A 17,365-nucleotide genomic window follows, 5' to 3' on the forward strand; every position below is an offset into this window, starting at 1 on the left:
ACAGTATGTTTAATTTGTGTTAGTGGTGTGACAGATCGACGTTAATCCGTGACCGTGATCGACCCACGGTTCGGCTCGCATGCGCTTAAATAGTGAAAGTTTATCATTTGCACGTGTTTCAAAGGCTTGCAAAAGTTAACATTTCAAGTGGTTTTAAACATTTTATCCCGCAAAAAGGCGCTAAAGTGAGCAGTATTCTGCAAGCCCATGCGGTTTAAATTGTCCAGCCCAGCTCCCTTCAGAGATCAGAACACTAACACTTGATGTTTAAACTTTAGAGAGAGTTACGCTATTTTGTGTCATACTGTAGTCCATTAACATATATTTGAGGAATAGAGCACTGAAAAGAACATAACGTTTTTATGCTCCGCCGTCTGTATTTCCGTCTGTGTGAGCGCGCCGCGTATAAGTGCACTTAGTAGGGCACACACAAAATCTTTCTGTTCTTGACAGGGCACATACAAACAAAATGATCTCCACAGTACTCTTTTCCAATAAAAACAGTTGTTTATGTCTTTAGACGGTTTATGTATAGATTAGGCAGAAACCAGGTCCGTGCTTCTCTTTAAGAGACAGTAACCTTAATTAACCTACTTAAGTCTGTGTCATTAATGTTAATCAAACCTTCCAAGACAAAGAGAAAATCACTTCTGTAGCTCTAAAAAAGAATAATTATATTTAATTCATACAATAAAGTGTTATGATTCATTTGATTTGATTTCTGTTCCTAATGCTAATTTTAGCCCTTACTTAATGTGCAACTTTGTTCTTTTTATAAATGTTTGTAAGTAATTTCTTCATTTTTTTATTAGTTTTTCCAACCCCTTATTCTGCTGATCCGAAAAATGATCAGATCTGTGCCTCAAAAACCATAATGTGATCCGAACCGTGAGTTTTGTGATATATCACACCCCTAGCTAGCATTGCTGTATGTGTTGAAGTGAACGTTCCAACATCGGTAACGTTCCAGCTTCATAGGCAAAGCACATGCGCTCTCTGTCTAAGATCTTTGGTAAGAGATGGTATTGGACTTTATGAGAATATATACCAATACCATGTTGGGTAGGGAGATTTCTGTGATGAAAATGGACTTCAATCTTATTTATATGGTGGGTAGTGATGTAACAGTGCTATCCTATATTTATTTATTTATTGCTTGTTGTGTAAGTAATGAAAAATAAGCAAAATAAACTCATTCTGCTCGATCAACTATGCACTTATCCAATGCTATTTTTTTCAGGAACACTGTTGAAGTACTTTGGAGCACAACCAACTCCACCCGCCCCTGATGTTTCATCAAGTGTCAGTGTCTCCACAGCTGATGATGCAGCAGATGAGGTGTTTCTTGTTGGCCAATGTTAACATTCCATAGCCTGTTAATATGACATGACACATTGAAGAATAAAGTATTTTATTTAAGTATAGATTTTTTTCATTATTTAAATTATTATTCATTTATAATGTAACATTAGAGCGTGACATTTGTGTCCGCGTGGTGGGAGGGGGGCCCCCAAACACATTCTGCTTAGGGCCCCCAAGAGGCTCAGGCCGGCACTGAGCCCCATTACAGTGTGTGCAGAAAATTTTGATCACTTTCTTTCTGAACACCTTTTACCAATTCCAAACCAAAGTAATTTTAATAACCAACATTAATTTTGTATATATATTTTCCTTTCATCCTATTTTATGCCCTTGCTGCCCGAATCAGGATTTCTTGTATAATGGTCATACCTAGATTTTGCAATTTCCATGCATGGCATCTTTCTTATGGACATAAATAATGAATGTCCAGTGTGTGTTAAACATTTTTGGCCCATTTTAAATGTAAAAGAAAATGTGCCTAATAATTCTGCACACTTGAATATAAGGTGCTTTTTTCTCCAGTCAGCCATCATTAACAATAATGTATTACTTATAAATGCTTTATTTGCTAAATTAATGGTAGTTATTAAAATGTATTTGGTTTGGAATTAGTCAAATATGTTTGATAAAAACTGTGATCAAAAGTTTGATGTAATAATTCTGCCCACACTGTATTTTATAGCAGTGTAATCACTGTCATGTTGCAAACAGCCATTGATCTATCATTTGTGTTTTTGACTGTGTTTTATTAAGAGGATATCTAACAACAGTGTTTTGAAAGCAGTTCTGCTTACCGCATGTCAATTCGCTTCTCAGTCGTCTCTTATTTTGACAGACGCACACTGACGCTGCATGCTTCATAAAATGCCCTAAAAGTTGTTATTGGGCTAGCCAAATGTCAAATCAAAAAGAACCAATGGGCTGCTGATTAGGTGTCTCCTGGGCCGGTCTGTCCGGAAAAAAAAACATCTACGCTAACTTTTTGGAAAATGCAGTACATTGCCACCGCGCCTTTTAGGGCCATTAATGAATTACATTAAAACAAAGAAAGAAAGCAACGGGCTGTGTTGCGCGATGAATGAGTGTTATGGGCTGGTCAGACAAAAATAGTGCGAGATGTATGATACGTCTGTACGATACTCGCGCTCTGTTTCTTGTGTGTGTCAGATCCTCGCTCTCTGTTTCCATCTGACACAAGACACAGAAGGGGAGGCCGTCTTGGATCATTCTTGTGGTACTTTGACGTCATCCGGCTGTCGGTTCTTGCAGCGCTGCATGAAGTCGATCAAGCCTATAACAACAACTGCACACGTGAATTTGAGACGTGAGGCTAAACGATTTAAAAGTTAAGAAAGCGCATTCGAAAGAGAGTAGGAAAAGGAAAAGAGAATCTGACCGCGATAGGAACCGGACAAGAGTCCCATTCCATCAGGCTTTTACTCGTTGGTGTGAGCTTAAAGACCGCACTGGATGCAACAGGGATGCTGATCTGGCGATCTTGTTGATGGATTAGTAAGTAAATCTCTTATTTGTAAAATTGTTTGCGGCCTATGTTGTATGTTGTTGCACTTGCTTTGTAGAATGTCACGCAATTATCATGACAACAGTTGTCAATATCTCACATAATTATCAGGACATAAATAAGCCGACCCAGATAGCAATTACATTCGGCCCGGATCGGTTTTAAGCCCCTTGCCTCCGTTTCTATCTTAGAGACGTTTTCTGATTGTGAACCAGATCCGTGCCAGATAGAGGTTTCAGCTTAAACATCAGTTCAGTATTTATATCATTTTACAGATCTGGCCCAGATCACTTTTCCCACAGGTAACCGAAAGACGTTAGCTGTGTCTGACACTGATTTGGTCCAGATCTGCAATACGAATCTGAGCCGATACTGACGATCAGGCGGTGCTGGATCGGCGCTGGCACATATCCGCAACCAGAGGTGTAAAATCCATGTGCCAAGAGTAAAAGTCCTTTCCAGTTTTTTGTTCCAGGATCTGCTAATTAGCACAATTTTTCAGCAGGAGGTGACCTCCTGACTCGTTGGTGTTTTAAGCCCTCAACGAAGCCTTCAAGGCAGCGCTGCCTGGAAGGCACTCCCCGTGCCCCGAGCGTTTCAGCCTTCCGCCAGCTTCTGGAAGTTCGAGCTCACCGTTGGTCAGGTGAGTAGCGCAGATATAGTAAGATAGTAATGTGACTGTGTTTGAATTCAGCTCGAAACGTTTCGCGCGTTTAAGTGACGTGTTTCTGCGTTTTCACATGTTCGCAGCGCCACTTTCGTGCCCGTTTCATGCTGCGTCCGAAATTGCCTCCTACCATACTATATAGTATGCAAAAATCACTACTTTGTCTACTATGTAGTATGGAAGTAGGCGGTTTTGGACGCAGAATCAGTATTGGTTCCTCTTTTTTTTTTCAAGCCATTGTGGCATGGGATTGGGGTTTAATTTGTGGTTTTCGTCTGATTTTTAAACAATTTTCGCGTGAGGATAAAACTGGTTTTGGCATAATGTGGACATCATTTTAAGCATTGGTTATGTTTTTTTGTCAGAATTTAAAACTGTTTTCGCATGGGGTGAGGATGTCATTTTATGTAACAGACAGTTGTTCTAATCCCAAGCGACAATTGTAAGATAATAAAAAAAAAATGAGTAACCAACACGTGAAACCGGCACAAAGAGAAAGTCGTGCCACGGACACGTGAAAACGCAATAAAACGTCAGTTCAACGCTCAAAACATTTCAAGCTGAGTTCAAATACCGTCACATTCCTATCTTACGATATCTGCGCTACTCACCTGACCAACGGTGAGCTCAAACTTCCAGAAGCTGGCGGAAGGCTCGATATGCTGTGATTGGCTGAAACGCTCGGGGCACGGGGAGTGCCTTCCAGGCAGCGCTGCCTTGAAGGCTTCGCTGAGGGCTTAAAACACCAACGAGTCAGGCGGTCACCTCCTGCTGAAAAACTGTGCTAATTAGCAAATCGATTGGAACAAAATACTGGAGAGGACTTTTACTCATGGCACATTTTACACCTCTGTCCGCAACAACCCCGAAAAACAGAGCAGAAACGGCTTCGGCCCGATGTGCGTTTGGACTCAGGAACGACTCCGGCTCTATCGTTTTGCGGGTGCGGTCCTGTTCCGTTCCAGCATCCAGTGGCTATCAGGGGAGGTTGTAAATAGTGTTAACATGCACAATTTGCAAACTATAGTGATAAATAGCAATAATCATGTATAGTGACATTATAACGACCAATGTTATGAAATAATGCAACGTGCACAATTAACTTTGGCATGGCATTTTGTAATGTTTACATTACAATAAAATAACACATATGAAATTATACAGTAGATGTAGACCAGTGTTTCTCAAACTTTTTCAGCCCAAGGACCACTTTATCTTCCAATTTTTTTCTGAGGACCACCTATCAAAATCTCACTCTAACACGCCCCCAAAAAACAACATAATAGGAAGGATAAGCTACATTTAAGTTTAATATGCAACTGTTTTAAGTCAAAAACTAATTTTTTAAACACAAATGCCATGTTCAGAAATTACTATATGAATTTTATTTCATTTGAACAAGTAAATGTGAAATGAGTTGCAGCTTAATATGAACAACAAACTGCACATGTGAAAAAAACCTGCAATTAAACATACTGTAACAGCCTAGGTTCCACTTTATGTCATTCCCAGGGGCGCCGTAACCCAGCAAACACACCCATTTGGGGCCCAAATGGGTTGCACCTGGGCTGATATCTGGGGCCCACCTGGGCTACCCAACTGGGACCCAGCTAATTTTGTCCTCAGTTTCCATGGAGCCCCCACATGGGTTTGCCCAGATGGGTTCATGATGGGTTCTTGGTGGGCACCTTATCGGGCCCATATGGGTAGACCAGGTAAATCCCATTTGGGACCCACATGGGACTACCCACATGGGTAAATGATGGGCTCTTGGTGGGCACCTTATCGGGCCCATATGGGTAGACCAGGTAAATCCCATTTGGCACCCACATGGGACTACCCACATGGGTTAATGATGGGCTCTTGGTGGGCACCTTATCAGGCCCATATGGGTAGACCAGTTAAATCCCATTTGGGACCCACATGGAACTACCCACATGGGTTAATGATGGGGCCCAGATAGGACTTATATAGGGCACTTATGGGTCACAACTGGTATATTTATGGGCTACACTATATTGTTTTGGGTTACCTTATTTTACAATAAACCCCTAAATACAAAAATTCCATGTAATACACTACAATAAAATCTTAAAGTTATTCAATGAACAGAAAACAGTAGTTCATGCTTTACTTTTACAATTTATTAACAATTTGATCTTGATTACATTTAAAACTTTATAAAACACAACATTAAAAATGAAAAAAAAGAAAAGTTAAACTTGAGGGTTCATCCTAAAATTATTATTTTTGTCATTAATTACTCACCCTCATGTCGTTTCAAACCCATAAGAGCTTCAATCATCTTCAGAACACAAATTAAGCTCACTGATCTCATAAAAAATATCTTTTTGTGTTATATATTTGTGTTTTGAAGATGAACAAAGGTCTTGCAGGTGTGGAACGACATGAGGAAAAGTAATTTATGACATTTTTTTCTTTTTTTGTGGAGCAACACTTTAATTAACTCTTTAAAAAGTTTAATAAACTTCAACTAATTAACTGCATAGAACAATACAAACAAAACAACATTAGGGCAGCTCCTCACTCCTCTGTTGTCACTGTACCAACGGCCCTTTGAACAGAAAAAGAAAATAAATTAACTGTTGTGCCACTTTTCTTCATAAATTCCACTTTTCACAGTTCAAACAGATGTGTCAGGTTACCCTTCATGACATATCATGTTTTTAAAAGAGTTAGTTCACCCAAAAATGAAAATAATGTAGTTTTTTACTCCCCCTCATGTCGTTCCACACCCGTAAGACCCTCGTTAATCTTTAGAACACAAATTAAGATATGCATAGTCAGCAATGACATTTCATCTCTCGGGATCCATTAATGTACTAAACATATATTTAAAACAGTTCATGTGAGTACAGTGGTTAAATAATAATATTATAAAGCAACCAGAATATTTTTGGTGGGAAAACAAATAAAAAAAAACTTATATAATGATGGCTAATTTCAAAACACTGCTTCAGGAAAAGCTTTGGAGCGTTTATGAATCAGCATGTCGAATCATAATTAAGATCGCGTGTCAAACCGCCAAACTGCTGAAATCACGCTGATTCAACACACTGATTCATAAACGCTCCTGAAACTGTGTTTTGAAATCAGCCATCAGTATACAAGTTGTTATTGTCAGGAATAATGGATGAACCCAAGTGCAAGCGATGTCGGGGGTAAACAGAGAACACTTTATAACAAACTTGAAAACAAAAGCCCACTAGGGAGCAAAACACATGAACAGCACACAATTACGAGAGACTAAACACTTAACTTGACTTAAGACTGTAGACATGAACCTAGACTGACTGGATTATACTTGACTTAATTTAAACAGCATACACAAGAACCATGCAAAACGAACGTGCAACTTGACAATAGACACGGGGGTAGGGCTGTAGTCAACCAATGAAAAGCTTAGTCGACCAAAGTCCTGTCCTGCGCAACGATTAGTCGACTAAAAAAAGACGTGATGTTTTGCATATTTTGATTGAATAATTATTAAACAACTGTCATAGAGCATTAATAAAACGACAATGAAAAACATCAATAATACATAAAACTATAATAATAATACAATTTCTTTGAAAATTAAGTGATTTTTTAACTGCAAAGTGAGGATCTCTGTCCTAGGTCTATAGTGACAGTCACAATCGCGCACCGGACCACACCACACGCTACAAAAAAAAAACTGCTAAAATAGCCAATTAATCCTAAAAAAAGCTCTCCTTTATACAGGCTGTATATTCTTCTTTACTTTCGAAGCTATGGGTTAACTTTTGTCCAGCCGATCTGGACGTTTTAAAACACACACACACACACACACACACACACACACACACACACAAAATCCCAAATAGCCTAAAAACAATCCTATTAATAATAGGCTGTATAGTAGGAAAGCCTATAGGTTTATTTTCGTTTTTTGTTACATTATTTAGGCTATTTTCAAACGTGTCAAGTGTACAAATTAAAAACAAAAACATAAGATAACACACACTTTTTTTAAAACCCTTACAGCGCAAACATATCACGCAAACGCAGCACCGAATCGGATGACAAATGGCTCCTTAGTTTTGAAATGGTTTGGGTAAAAGGTGATCGCGTTGAAAATAAAGCCGTTTGTCTAGCGTTAGAAGCTCATTTGAAACATTGCCGCGGCTCATTTAAGAAAATGACAGCTCCGAAGAGACGCCGCTTTAGTTTGATTTAGTTTCGCTTTAGTTTATGCTAGCAATAATAAAGAAAGAGGATGATCATCATCACCTTATCTGGTACCACTGAAATGTAGATGTAATGTATTTCCAAATCTAAGCCCATCTTATGCGGAATGTTGCCTAATAGACTGCAACACGATAAAACCAATGGATAAAACAGGCACCTTCAGAATGCATAAAAGACGCACCGGCCACGGCAAATCTAACTCACTGTGAACGAATGCAGCAAAGATATTTAATGCTAATGTATGAGGCATATATGCCTACGCTGAGTTTTAATCATTTATGATGAGGTGTGTTCTAGTTCAGTGGTTCTTAACGTTATTCCTGGAGGCCCACTGCCCTGCACATTTTGTATGTCTCCCTTATTTAACACACCTGATTCAAATCATCAGCTCATTAGACGAGATCTCCATGAACTGAACTGAGTCTGTCAGACAAAAGAGACATACAAAATGTGCAGGGCAGTGGGCCTCCAGGAATAACGTTAAGAACCACTGTTCTAGTTAACAATGCAGAGCAAGTTAACGAGCCGCGCCGCCGCCTCCATGTCACGGTTATTATATTGTCTGCTATATTTGCTTTTTATTTATTAAATGCATAGAATTGGTTGATAAAACGTTTATTAAGATTAAGATAAAATTTATACAAAACGAAATTCACTTTAAAGAAAGGCTTTCTACAAAGCAAAACTTAATTAAGTGGTAAAAGTCATTTCTGAGGATTTACAAAAACAAAACTTAATCTGCACTTTACTGTTAGCCTAAAAGACGTAAATGTTAATAATTTGGAATACAATCAGTAGAGACTTTCATTTTAATTATTTTATTGCTGTATTTTATTTACTATTCGAATGAAGGAATTTACAAAAAAATAGGCTGCAGCGTTTACTTTTTGAAAACCTTGCGAGCGTGCAAACCGAAACGCCGTGACATTGCGCCAAATGTTTTTATTTGTTTATTAAGTACAAACAGGTAAGTTATGAAAAATTGAGTGTGAGGGATCTGTTCACTTCACACAAAAAGATCTTGGAATGAGATGACTAACTGGTGGTTGAGGAGAATCCCCCTTTCATATGTAAAGCGCTTTGAGTGCTGCAGAAAAGCGCTATATATATATATATATGTAACGAATTATTATAATAATTATTATTATAACTGTAGTAGCATTTAGTCCACTGTCTATAATAGCCTAATTTAGAGATCACTTTTTTTAACCTAAAACCGACAGCTTTCACCCGTTAAGGTTTGTAAAATGCAGCCAGACAAAAGATTTAGATTTCTTGGACATTTTGCCGACTAAAGCAAAAACAAGTAGCATTCTTACTGAATGAATACAGCAAAACTACTTATATTCCTTACTGAGCGCGAAGCAGCAGTGCAGCCATGCAGCCACAGGTGCGGTTCCAGAGTGTTCTACGTGGTGCGCTAAACTGTGAAGCTGTTACAAAACAGCCTAAATTAAAGCGTTTTAAGTTGGGAATAAATATAGGCTAATTATATTTAGAATACAGTAACATATAACTGCTTATAAAGGAATAAATATCAAGGAGTAAATCAATGAAAATTTCTTTATTGGTAAAAAAAATAAAATATGCAACTGGTCGACCAATGAAAATGTCAGTCGACAAAGATGGCTTCGACCGATTAGTCGACTAAACGACTAAAGTTGACAGCCCTACACGGGGGCATTAAATAAAGTAGCAAATCAAGAGGGAAACAGGTGCTAAGGATCAAACAATAAAAACCAATGAGGATGACAAGGGAGCGGGGTAAAAGAGACGAGACAAGGAAAACACATGGCCTGATATCAACACACCATGGCCAGGTGTTCCCACACAAAACATGGTACTGTCAGAACCCTGTCAAATTGAACTAGACATTAAAACAAGACAAGATTCTGACAGGATCCTGACAGTTATTTTGTGTTTTAGGTGCATCAAAAATGTAATTATTAATATTGAACCACTGTACTCGCATGAACTGTTTTAAATGTTTTTACTACAATAATTGAACTTGACAAAGGACATGTCATTGATGTCCCTCCAGAAAAACGTGATTATGCGATTGCATGATTCAATGCCTAATCAGCCAAAGTCTGCGTATTTATGCGGGGGCCGCATTTTTTTAAAATACGCCGCACTTTCGCAGCATAAACTGCAGATTTTCGCACGCAAAATATGCTGGGCTTGCATGATTTCATAATCCCCGCATTCTCATAGCAAAAAGTCTTAACAGAAAATTGAAAAATGTTGCACTTACTTCACACAAGCGCAGCCATGTCCCCTGTTGATATGGGAACATTATGAAGTGACGTGATTATGAGATGTGAACATCATTGAAAAGCTGCAAAAGCTGCAGTTTTTGCAAGTTCCCGCAAATTTTGCAAGTTCCCGGAATTTCATCGCATAAAATTACATAAATATCCCGCATATTCCATCGCTTTTTTTAAGAAAACGTGCCGCAAGATCAAGGATTTTTGCCCGCAACAATCACAAAAAAACTGAATTTTTCTGGAAGGACTGGTCAATGCAGGCCTCAGTGAGCCACTGTATTTAATCAAAAATATCTTAATTTGTGTTCTGATGATGAATGAAGGTTGGGTGTAGAATGACACGAGGGTGAGTAATTAATGACATTATTTACATTTTAGGGTGAACTAACCCTTTTAATTCACAGACAGGTCAAAATATTTAGCATGCCAAATATTACACAATTTTCTTGACAATCTTTGATAATTTACACAGTGATTGTCACTCGCAATGAGCAGCAATTTACCTATAATTTCGGGCATTTGCGACTTTGCAAAACCTGTCGGTGGGTGACAATAAGGCCTAAAATTGTCCAGTAAGAACTCGCCATTAGTGTGTAAACACTGCCTGATATGTTTGTGCCTGAGTACAAATTGCAAGACCAGAAGAAGTAGGTGTGCAGTTCTGTGGGTTCCCAGGACATGTTTGAAAAGCCATGATTCAATATCTTTTGGCTATGATAATATTAGGATCACATGTTCCCACAAGTTAAAATTAGCAAGACAAAACTAAGCTAACAGAGCATGTCCCCTCCCGATCACTGTATGTAATAGCCCACAAATGGTAAAACATTTTTGAATTTGCATTGATTATTCGTCTTTTTAAAGTTTGTATTTCCATTTAAAATGTAAATCTTAAGACATTTACCCATCTTGTTGTCCAACTCGTGCCCTGGCAGTGCGATAACCTCCCCTGTCCCTGGCACCGATTAGCCACTTGGACACTGCCTTCTCTGCCTCTCTTCTTGTTGTTGTATTTGTTAGGGCATTTTTTTTCAAACTTCCTGTAAAATACATAAAAAAGCATTAAAGTGAGATTAAATTTAATCTGAGCTCTTGCAAGAAAGAAGCAGTTATCTCAGCGGAAACTGACTGAGATCACCTCAGATCAATATTTTGTGTTATATATTTATTTATTTACGTGTCTAATTATTTACAAGTAGCCATGTAATAAGCGGGATAACATAGATCTATTCGGTTATTATCTCTGAATAAACCCCTTCAGTCTGATACAAGACCCTTTCTGGGTTTATTCTGAGATAATAACTGAATGGATGTACAAGACATTTCAAGAACTACTATTAAATAACAAGAACACATTTGCGACGCACTGTACAGTGCATGCATTTAAAAAAGATAGGTATGTATTAATTTGTCTAAGTTGAGGTAATAACATAGTTTAATATGGCAAAAGGGTAGACAATTCCTTTAACGAATTTGTAGATGTTACGAATGAAACCGCCTCTCCACGTCCTCCCAGCCGCCACAGGGCGCCTTCACCAGAGTATTAGTCTTTTCCCCATTTCACTACATTTCCCATAATGCCTCTTACCTGGGACTGATTACGTCGCCACCTGCAACCTATCATGAACTGCCTATTTAAACCCCTGTGAGACTCTGAACTGTGCGAAGTCTTGATTTGCCCTGTGTAGTCATTTCCGAGCGTTTATCCTGTGATTGTATTTCTTGTTGTGACCTGGACTGTTATTTGGATTATTCGAGTGTTATCTGCCTGCCTTTGATTACTGCCTGTCTTTGGATTATTGATTGTTATCTGCCTGTCTCGACGCTGCCTGTCCACTGTTTATGATTCTGGTTTGCCCCTACCCTGTGATTATTAATAAAACTGCAAATGGATCCTCTGTCTCACGGCTCCTCGTTACAGTAGAAGTATAGCACTAAGTTGAATGCAGTAGTTAACTGTTAACCAATCAATGTAACCATTTTTTATTTCTCATAGAGAACTACTAAGACTTATTATATACAGGTTCACAATTTATATAATGCATGTATAATTCATTCTAAAATGAAGACCATGCTTACCTAGTGAGCATGAAAGTAATGAAAGTGTTACCAAATCAGTCAGAAGAAAATAACATTACTAATTATTATCAATATTCTAAAGTTTTAGTATTTTGAGTATCTTTTGTGCATTTGCTATTTGAATTAGCACTAAATAAGGGGATTCTTTTGAGAGGAAATAGACATTTTATAAAGATTAATGTTAAATTAAACTTCTAAGAATGCATATATTGAACTAAATGTGAACACTTTTAGAATAAAAACTAAAAGTGGTCGCTGCAAGCACTGTTCTGTGATCACAAAACAAACGGGAGCAGACACAATTAAACAGTTTCGTCTCGTAATTACATTAGAAATGGCACGATCTAGGGAACTGGGATGTCTAACAGTAATTCTAACTTGACAAGAACACATGTTTTGTTAAACATTATGCTTTGAAAACAATGTATTCTTATTAAAATGTACATTTTTCATTTTATTATTGTATGCAAATACTAGGTTCTTACCTTGAACACACTGACAGTGAATTGCAGCAGAATGGCAGAGTGATGGCGCGCTGTGAGATTCAAGGAGGTGTGGGGGATAAGTATAGCTGCATTCAACTAAATTTATGAGGGAAAAGAGCACAGGAATACAAAGGGTTTTGTGATTCAATATATGATAAATTATATATATATATATATATATATATATATATATATATATATATATATATATATATATATATATATAGACATATGCACGCACAGCATATACAGTGCCCTTCATCAGGAGTAGTATCAGGACAGTAAAGACAAAAAATTTCTGTTTGCTGTGGACACCAGAAATTGAAAAGATGAATATCACTATGTCACTTTTTAGTAACCTTTGTTTGTGTTTCAACAACACATGCATGCTTTATCAACAAAGAACAACAACCTTAAATGGTGACTTATATGTGTTTTACCCAAATGCAAGATTAAGGTCAAACTGATCTTACACATTGTCTGATTTTCATGTGTGAACAATTAATGCATGAGGACACAGTTCAACACTTCTGAGCCAATGGTCTCAATATGCCCACATTAGATAAGAGTAAAATACAAATGTGTTGTTGTTCCATTGAGTTGGTATATTGTGTATGTTAATAAGTAAAAAATAAATAAATGTGACATTCTGTACGTTTCTCACGTTCATATTTTAATGTTTAGACATTTCTTGACTCCACAGCAAACAGATAAATTTTGTCTGTATTGTCCCAATACTTATGAAATGCACTATTACAGTTTGTGTGACACTGCAACATAAACAAACAATACATATTAAAGAATACTTAAGACAAACACATAATAGACAAGCATTTCTATGAAATTAACTTTAGTCTCAATGTTAATGTTTACAGCTTATAGCTGAAATATTAGACAAATAAACCTGCCGAGTTTTGCATTTACTATGGAATGCATATAAAGTAAACTCAGAGAATCTCCTAAGATGGTCTAAGTACATTGACGGTTTACAGTTACATGAAATTCAAACTGATTTTAGATGCTGTGAATCTCATGTCACGTGTGAGAAGCACTTACGTAAAGTATGCAGCGAATCAGACGTCAATCATTGGTGGATTTTTTTGTCATTCTGTGGAGGTTGCGCACGTGTGTATGACGGCAAACAGCACGCGCATATGGCGAGTACACGTGTGAAGTTTTCGCTTTTAATAGTAGATTGATATTCACGTCATCCAATGTTCTGCGTGTTTCTTGATGAAACCGCATCAGACGATTCAGTTTCTGAAGCGATCTGAACAAATCAAACTGATTCGCGAACCAATTCAAACCGTTTTTGGCCCATTTGCTTCGTAAAGAATCGATTCAAAAGACTCATTTATTTGCAAACCTTTGTGGAATCCACTTAAACGAGTCATTAATTCGCAAATACCCTACACGAGACTGCAATTTTAAAATAAAATACACATTTCGTCATGAACTAAAACATTAACGAAGGAACGCCGCACAGTGTAACGTAAAAGCACAATTTCCATTAAAAATATGCTCAATAAGGGTAAAAGTTAAAAAAAATATTTACTTTTCAGACCATTTTTTGAAGATTTATACAGTGATGGCGTACAGTAATTTTTATCGTTTTTAAGGCCAAAAATGGCGCGATCTTGGGAACTAGATGTCTAACTGAAATTCTCACTTGACAAGAACACATGTTTGTTAAACATTATGCTTTGAAAACAATGTATTTTAATTAAAATTAAAATATATATATATATTGTATGCAATTATTGGGTTCTTACCTTGAATACACTGACAGCGAAGTCTCCTCATGAAAACTTTAGCAGAATGGCAAGTAATTGAGCGCGCCCGCGAAAATCAGGGAGCGGTGGGGGATGGGTATTGCTGAATAAAATCTCGCGAGATCCATCATGCAGTTTTGAAAACTCTCAAATTAATTTTTTTTTTACTTTTTTCGTGTTTACGGTTTACAGTTACATGAAATTCAAACGGAGTTTGATATTTTAAATTGCACAAAATTGGGTAAAATAGCAATTGTGTATTGTGTTGACAAAACTTTGATTAGATTGTGTTAAAGTGGCAAAATAACAATAAAAGCATTTTCAAGGACCATATTTGTGTACTATCTACTCATGTAATTAAACTTTGGGATTTACAGTGTTTGCACTTGTTGTCTTGTTAAACTGAATTAGTAGCCCATTTTCAGCCCATGTACTCATTTCCCATGACTAAACCAAGTAGGTCCCACATGGTGAGCCCACCTGGGTTTGCCCATGTGGGACCCACTTAGTTGACCCCAGATGGGCCCCAGATAAGATGCCCATTTTGAGCCCATGCCCACTCTGTACCCATCTAGCCCATTTGTAACCCATATGGGCCCCACATACAAGTGTTTGCTGGGAAGGGGGGGAAGTTAGGACGATTCTAAGGGCCCATGAACTTTTGAGGGCCCCAGCCAAGGACTGTGCCGCAAACGCAACCCCCTTAAGCTGAGCCCTCTTAGCTCCGCCCCGTCTTTACTCTGCGTGTTAGCGGCGTCTTTAATCCACGGTCTCACAGTGCGTGTGAACTTCACAAGAGAGCAAGGTGTGTGTATTTACTGCTATTTGCTATGATATCTGCATATGTGCACTTCCTTACTATAAATGCAATTTACACAATGTGACGCTGGAGCAATACAATGCAGTTTTCTTTCCACTGTAAAGTCTTCGCTCTGTTCACCTCAGTTTAAAAAAACACAAGGTGATTTACATTCCCTGTTTTGTGTTATGATTCTAACGTGAAGTCAGCCCTTATAAGCTGTTTTAATTAACGTAGCCCGTATAAGCTAATTAACATAAACTAGAAATGCGACCAGTTACACACTTCAATGTTTTGTAACGCAATATGCCAAGGAAGAGTTTTTATGCAGTCGTGAATCGAGTTGATTGTGATAAAACTGAAATGCAACTAAGGTTAACCTAGTCCAGTTATGTATATCAAAGCTTCTCACCTTGCAACAGGTTTAAGAAATCAATGGAAATCTAAGTTGTAATCTGCTAGTTGTCATTCATTTCATTTTAGAGTCCCGTTGATTAAAAACAGTCTGAAGACTCATTTAATAACAGTATAGCTGTTTTCTCAAGTTCACTGTTTCAATGATCTGTCGTTATTTTTGCTTTACTGAAGCTGCTGGTGTGTGTAGGGATGGGTACCGAAACCCGGTATTAAACTGGCCCCGGGGCTAAATTATGAAAGACCGTAGTATCAGTAAGATCTGACGCTATCGGTTCTGCTTTCGGTCCTGGAGAAAAAAATAAAAATAAATGTACTATGTATTCTTGCTTAATAATGTTTTCGTTAACCTAATTTGCGATTAAGACGTTTGTATGTGAGATCTGCGAGATCTCTCATGCGCGCCGCGGAGGCTGTCTGTCTGTCAAACACAACAACAACAACGAGCGCGGCGCACACACACGCATAACAGCACGAAAACTACCGCTTAATACAAAGAGTGACGATGGCGGATAGAGCAAAACATTCAAAAGTGTGGTTACACTTCACTAGAGTTGATGCAGACAACGCTCGTTGTCATACAGGTAAGTGCAACAAGATGTTTGCATGTAAGGGCGGAAACACAAGCAATCTGTCAAAAGTGTATTACGTGCAGAAAGAAGCTGTGTCCCAATTCAAGGGCTGCGACCTTTTAAGCATACAACCTTAAAAGGGGAGCACTCGGTCTTTCAAGGTGGCAGCCTCAGAAGTCCGCGAAGAGAACTGAAATGAGACAGTCTAACCCTCGGAGGACCTATAATTTGCGTCACCTGTTGCACGCGCCCACCGCGCCTGTCAGCAGGACACAGCGGAGATGTTTCTGACTTATTTAAATAAATATGGAATCAGAAAAATATTCATTTATTTTAGAAAATATGACACGTTGATGTAGATTAAACTATTCAACAGTATATAAAATTAATCAACCTTAGAAATACGGAACATAAACAGAATAATATTAACACAAGTCACAGCCTCAAGTCGCGCTGCTGTGACGCAATCGGTCTTAAAATACGTCGTTTGAAGGTCGCAGCCTGCAAAATTTTTCGACTGCCTAGCTAGCTCATCTCTGGTGGTTGCCGCATCAACGTCAGGCATGTATGCTAAAATCATGTTGAATCAACATTGTTCACGTCATTTAAAATAAATGTACAATCTCCCTAATTGGTTTGCTTGCCTTTCTTTGAAATTCTGTTGATTTCTTTTGGGAGAAATGTTGAACATTATGCATTCAACATATTTTCTACTTCTTTTTAAAATCCCAAATAAAGAAAAATCAGCATGTAAACATTTATTTAGCCTAAATATCCTATTTAGAGCATTTTTTCTGCAGCTTTCACGCTGGTGCATTAACAAATATATGTATAATATTTAGAAATGATATCCAGAAATTAATTTGTAATAATGAAATGCAGACACATAATTAACTTAATCATGTGAACATAGGTTTGTGATCAAATGTTAACATTGGCCAAAGTACCGATAAGAATACCGTTAAAGCACCGGACCGTTAAGCAGTACCGGTAAGAGTAGTAATACCGTTAAAACCATAACGATACCCATCCCTAGGTGTGTGACTGTGAATGTCTTGTTCTTTACCTTATAAATAATGCTAATAATTATAATACAGGCTTTGGTCAAGCATTTTTGACGCAGTCTTATTTGAGGCATAAGGTAACTGTATAGCAAAGATGCATTGTTGTTCGCCATTTTTAAATGTTACAATGTT

The 17,365-nt window shown here is 37.8% G+C and overlaps 1 protein-coding gene and 1 long non-coding RNA gene across 2 annotated transcripts in view; both read right to left on the bottom strand.

Annotated features, from left to right (window-relative positions):
- Positions 1 to 17,365, bottom strand: part of LOC135760459 (glutathione hydrolase 1 proenzyme-like) — a 45,154-nt gene that overhangs the window by 13,515 nt on the left and 14,274 nt on the right. The window lies entirely within an intron of this gene.
- Positions 5,837 to 12,702, bottom strand: LOC135760555 (uncharacterized). The gene is made up of 3 exons (XR_010537437.2): positions 12,613 to 12,702; positions 10,953 to 11,088; positions 5,837 to 6,126 (listed from the first exon to the last, which is right to left on the bottom strand). It is a non-coding gene; the product is annotated as an uncharacterized lncRNA (long non-coding RNA).

The sequence above is a fragment of the Paramisgurnus dabryanus genome, chromosome 4, assembly GCF_030506205.2.
Source record: "Paramisgurnus dabryanus chromosome 4, PD_genome_1.1, whole genome shotgun sequence".
NCBI lineage: Eukaryota > Metazoa > Chordata > Actinopteri > Cypriniformes > Cobitidae > Paramisgurnus > Paramisgurnus dabryanus.